This window comes from Xiphophorus maculatus, chromosome 7, assembly GCF_002775205.1.
Source record: "Xiphophorus maculatus strain JP 163 A chromosome 7, X_maculatus-5.0-male, whole genome shotgun sequence".
In the NCBI taxonomy this organism is placed as follows: domain Eukaryota; kingdom Metazoa; phylum Chordata; class Actinopteri; order Cyprinodontiformes; family Poeciliidae; genus Xiphophorus; species Xiphophorus maculatus.
Genome location: NC_036449.1, coordinates 3,482,687 through 3,488,686, shown reverse-complemented (window position 1 = coordinate 3,488,686; position 6,000 = coordinate 3,482,687). Strand labels below are relative to the sequence as shown.

Sequence of the window (6,000 nt, the reverse complement as noted above, 5' to 3'; positions counted from 1 at the left end):
CATTGTTCTGCACTAATCAGTCCAATTTTGCACAACTGCACTGTGGTACACTTGCTGTACATATACATACTGTATCTGCATTTTTGAATCCTTGCAAGGACTGCTCTAAGCTGCTTTTTATATTGACAGTATGTTATATTTTATTTTTATTTTTATTTTGTCTACAATTGCTACTCAGTGGTGGTTGTTGTGTGTCTTGTCTCTATGCTGCTGTAACTGCGAAATAATTTCCCTGCTGGGATGAATAAAGTAATTCTATTCTATTCTATTAAATGTATTGCCTCGTTTATTAACCCTTCATGTAGATGTATTATTCACAAAATATTACGAATAAAAATGAACAGTGCTGAAGCTGAGTGACGTACACTCACACAAGTTGCCATGTTTCAGTACGCGAGTAATTCTACTTTTTTATATACTCCTGAAATTCTCGAGTTTTGATTATTTTTGTCCTACAGAGTGCGACATCTTTTTTTGAATCTGGGTTCTACTTGTGATGCCTGACTTTTGTTTTCATGGGAAGACTATGGAAAGACTGCAATAGGCCGTGAATGGGAAGCTCGGTTCGATTCTGGGAGCCATTTCGTTGTCCTAAATGAGTGAACGGTGTAAGTTTGCCTTTAGAAAAACAAATTCATTCCAAACTTACATAATAAAATATTGCAAACGTTTTTACAATATTTCAGCCGTAGAGACCGGCACTGGTTTGACATGGTGGGTTATGTTGTCACGTTGAGGTTGAAAAAAAAAAATCCAAAACAGTCGAATCGTTCCCGGACTGCCCATCAAAGTCAGCGGCTCCCGTCAGCGCTGTTGGAGTCCGACACTGAGAGGTGAGGCGGGGGGGCTTTATAACACAACACGGACTTGTTTAACATTAACAGTTACATAGCTGCGTGTTGTGGAAAGGGGGTTAACTGAATGCATGTCAATGTCACCGTCGTTTCTGTGACTAGCTAGTCAGAGATGTTAGGGTGACAAATCGGAGCCGACCGCGGCCTGCCTGCTTCTGCTGCTAGCTTCATAATTGACAGCTTGTCGCCTCCCAGGGAGCCTCACTCTTAAGTGGACTGTTGTCATTTTATTTGTTCTTAAGGTCTGTTTGAATCTGTATAAATATATATGTGTGTGTACGTATAATGTGCTGCCGTTAGCACGCTGGCTAAGCTTTTACGTGCTGTGGCCGTGAGAATCACCATCAGCATCCTCAGTGAGGCTCCTCTGTGGCCTTGGCTGGCTGCCGCTTCCTGACCCGGGAGCAGGAACAGATATGCGGCTGGTCCTCCTACGAACAGCCGGCCTGCTCTGGTGGTAGCTCCCCGTGTAGCCATGGGATGATTGTACCAATTTTGTGTCCTGGTCATAATGTGGTGTGGTTATAACAGTGCTGTCGCAGTGTGTATTTTCTTTAGAACACCATCGTTGTTTCTAAGGGGACAGCCTCCTCTTTTCCACACCCTCACAGTCTGCTTCAGTTTTCATCATCTGAGTATTTCTGACAGACTCCAGCTGATAGTGGCTTGTTAAAGTATTATCATTTTGAACATTATAGAGTTGTTTAATAACCATCACAAACTTCATTGGTAGATGGAAGAAAACCCCTTCCACGTATGTATTTCTATTTTGTTAATTAAAAAAAATGTTTCAAATTGATCATTTGTTCGGTGGAGTTTTGCCTATACCAGGGGTCTGCAAATATTCAAATATTCTCTACACAGAAAAAAGAAACCCATCAAAAAAATACTGACTTGATTTGTTACAACTACTCAAATTAAGTAAATATATTAAGTCTATTAAGTTTTCATGTTAAACAAACATAAATTAAGTTTGGCACGTTCAATTCGATTACATGTTAGAAATGAACTCAGTTTAACTCTTTTTTTTTTACCGTTTTTATGCTGAAGAAAAGCATTCCCACAGCATGATGCTACCACCTCCATGTTTTACTCTGGCTTCACTTAGTCTTCCACAAGTTAAAGCTTTTTCTTCAACATGTTGGGTTTCTGTACACAACTTTTGGCAAATGCCGATTGTTGTTGTTTTTTTTCTTTATTTCAGTCAGACGGACATGTTGGGAGATCGGTTTGCATTTGCGTCCTACTGTTTCTGTTTTCACATGATGGATTGAATGAATGATGGTTTGTAGGAAGAAAACAAAGGTATTATGCTATTTTCTCATTAGAATCTGGAATCTTGTTTTCTTTATGACCCAAGTTTAGTTTGGTGAGATATCAGTCAAAATGGTTGAAGGTTGCAGAGAGGGGATGAACAGACCTTACTGAAGAAGAAGAAGGAATTGTATCTCCAGAGAGTAAATTACAAAAGACATATGTGGATTTAAACTGAGACACTTCATCATTCTTAAATTCCAGCAGACTGCCAGCTGTTTTTGGACTAAGACGACTGGGTTTTACCCGAGTTCAAAAAAGACAAGTCCCTTGAGCCCCTAAATGTTTTCTGTAGTTCTGTGTAACATCTGCTTGTTAAGTAGAGCAGCTAATAGAGTAGAAATGGACAAAGAGGAATTTAGTGTCTTCATCCTAAACGTATCAGGATCATTTAAGAAATAACATGACACTTGTGTTATCCTCCGTAAGTCAAATCAGTTTCCTGTAATTTCATTGTTTAGCAACTAGCACACAACAAAACAAGCAGGTTTATGTGGAGTCAGTGCTCTTTACTAAATTAAAGCTAACAGGTCTTTGACAGGACGAACTTGCTGTAATATGTCATTATCAATATATGACTTGAAAATGATCTCAAAACAACAATATTATCGTTTATCGCAATAATTACTGGGACAGTTTATTGTCCAGCAGTAAACTGGAACTAGTCCTGTTCTATCGTGACAGGACTAGTGTCATTTTAGCAACTCAAAACAACTGATGGTAGATTTGTTCTTATTTTCAGACATCCAGTAGCTCCTGGGTGTCACCCTGTCAGCAGTCACCGGCCTTTATTTAAGCCACGTTGAGAGCAGACGTGACGTCACCCTTCGAAAGCGTGGAACCACTTTGAAACACAGATCCTTTGTTATTTCAAAATGAAACATTTTCCTTTGGCCTGCTGCTGTTGAAGGTAAAGCATAACTTTGTTCAAACGTTATATAATGGAATACAAAACAACTAAAACAAACAGCAAAAGTAGAAAATGGTGAAAATTTGAAGTCTGGCTATTTGTTGTAGCAACTTGAATGAAATGTAAAGTATCGTTTTCTCTTTCTCGATCTGGCCTTGGTTCCTCCTCTGAGTTCACTTTTAAGCAACTCACTCATACCGAAAATAGTAAACTTTGAGACTTCCTCCATTAGGAACAGCTTCTACACAGAAGAGTGTTTGTGGGTCTGTGCGGCCAGCTAGTGCTAATGAATGGTCTTTGGTCAGGACACAATCAGACTATCAAGTTCCCAACTGATCAATCACTGACCACCACAGTAGGAGTATTTGTGATTCATGATTACAACAATGATGTCGCTAAGATAGAAAAACTAAATGTCCTTCAGTATCTCAGTCTGGAGGTCATTTGACCTTGATTCTGTATTGTCTGTTCAGCCATTCTGTTGCAGCCTTGCTGCTGTGTTTGGGATTGTTGTTCTGGTGACGACCCAGTTTGGGCAAAGCTTCATTTGTCTGACAGACGGCCTCATAGTTAACCCCAGAATGCTCTGACATACAAAGGACATTACACTTCCTGGCCAAACAAAACGTTGCCTCCTGACTTCAACTGAGCAAATAGATCTGAGCTTCCTGTTGGACAGTTGGTGCCTGGACAGCTGTTTTCCAGCTGGCAACAAGTTATTTAACCCGAGCTGATGTAATGAGGAACTTCTCATTTCTCAAACAACCGTGCTGAAAGGCGCATCCTGTGGTCGTGGAAAAGACGTTGGTCTGTTTAAGAAAGGTCAGATCGTTGGCATCAAGCTGAGAAAACATCTGGAGATGCAGAAACAAACATTGGGTTGAGAACCGTCCAGAGGCTTGTTAAACACTGGAGGGAAAGTGGAAAACCATCGTTTTTGAGCAAGAAATGTGGTCAGAAAAGATCCCTGAATGACCATGATTGGTGATCTCTGAATTATTTGGTGACGTAAAATTAAAGAAAAACATAAGAAAACCAATAATCATTGAGGCCAATCGGAGAAAAAGATTGGACTCTACAGTGATGGAAGGTCATGTGATCTGGTGAGTCCAGATTGACCTCCTTCCAGAGTTATTGCCGCATTACGGTAATAAGAGAATGCCTTGCCTTCTGTAGCACCCAGGGAGTGCTTTGTTTTTTATTATTATCTCCAAACCTGGTTATTCGTGGCCTTGTACGAAGCAAAACATAGAACAAGGGACTGGATTTTACCAGGCTACTTGCATTATGGCCAAACAACTCTTCCTTTGGTCCTATCTATCCAAAGGACATTATTCAAGTAGTCTTGCAAACCTAAGTTATGGTGCCAGGTTCCTTTTAGAAAAGCTTTTTCCCAGGTACACTTCCAAATAAGTCATATTTCTTTATCTCTTTTCAAACATACCAGTCATGAATTTAAGCATTTAACAAGCTAGCAGAAGCCTGAACAGTCAGAGTTGGTGCTCTTGGGTTTTTCTCCATTTCTCCAAGCATTGGATGGTCTGTCCTAGACTTGAACTGCTGCTGAGAAGACCCAGAAGCAGCCTTAAATGTTTCCCACTTGTAAATATTGGTTTTCATATTGTTTGGAAATATCCCAGTAAAACATCCCAGATTAATAGGCAAAACTAATTCCTTTTTTTGTAGTCAATGCCGTTTTATTTTCCACCTTACTGTTCTGTTAAACACACCTCTATGCACCAGTGCAGCAAACTGCTACTGCTTCTTTATTTATAAAGCACTTTAAAGTAACAACAACTGTGACAAAGTGCTGTAATGAAAGTTAAAATTATGGAACATCTGGACAACAGAGAACAAATTGACAACAGAGAACAAGGGGCCTAGGATTGGGCCCTGTGGAACCCCATGAAGTAGAGGATTCAAAACCAGCACATTTACAGACCTGGTTACAGACCTGGTTCTGTCTGACTGATGAGACCTGAATAATTTTAAAGCGGTACCACTAAAACCCAATTGGTTCTCTAAAACAAGTTAATGAGGTAATGACTCCTGCTGGTACTCATACGATCAAATGCACTTGATAAACACAAACGTTTATTGTGAGAGCACCGGCTCGACTCAATTGCTCTTTTAGGTTTCCAACAAAGGAAAGAAGTTCTGACTGACTTCCAGTTTCCTCCGTCCACCTGCCCATGGACACCTGCGCTTCATTATCCTCCAGTATTTGTTCTCGGCCATCTGTGAGGGGGTTTCCTTGTGCTCCCACTCGTCTCCCTTGACCTTTGTTTATCTGTTCTTCTGGCCACCCACGTTAAGAACTTGGCCCACTTAAGCCTCCTGACCAAACCGGGCTGCAGACTACACAGAGTCTGCTTATGGCAGGTGGCTGATTTCTTTTTTTTTTTTCTTTTTTTTTTGGTGTCTGAGGTGATCAGCACCAGGCAGTGAGATCTACTGAACTTTGTTAGATTTTGGTTGATGCGATGATGACTTTTTCTGAACGGATGGTCTCAGAGGTTTGCATTAGCCTCAACATTTCTGGACGTAACCTTCTGCTGGCTTAAGAGACAGAGTCAGTTGGGCCCAGCGAGGTATTTACCCAGTGCGCGGTCTGAACACCTGTTACAGATCTGTGAAGATCGTACATTGTGGCCATAGGAGGCGCTGCTGCATTTTAACACAGTGCTACCCCAAAGAACGTAAATTTTGCAAGGGGAGAACAAACACAAAAGGAAAAATTAAGAAAAAGACGAACAAAGAACAAAACGTAACATCTGACCAGTAGCATTATCACTATTATGGAAACATAGACAGTCACAGAACATGATAGCTCGTCAGATATTGTGACCAGAATGTAACTTACACTGGGTTACAAAAAATACTTTTTGGAAGTTGTCTAGGTTTTTTCAACTGAATTAGGAC

At 40.5% G+C, this 6,000-nt stretch overlaps 1 protein-coding gene across 5 annotated transcripts in view; it reads left to right on the top strand.

Annotated features, from left to right (window-relative positions):
- The first annotated feature begins 524 nt into the window (after nucleotides 1–524).
- The window catches only part of akap11 (A-kinase anchoring protein 11), a 28,880-nt gene continuing 23,404 nt past the window's right edge, over nucleotides 525–6,000 (top strand). For 2 of the 5 annotated variants that reach the window (XM_023337317.1, XM_014470523.2), the window contains exon 1: nucleotides 525–833. The gene's annotated coding sequence lies outside the window, so the exon portion shown is untranslated. Of the gene's footprint in view, nucleotides 834–901; nucleotides 1,097–6,000 lie in introns of those variants that run through there. The other 3 variants (XM_023337314.1, XM_023337316.1, XM_023337315.1) reach the window with 3 other exon arrangements.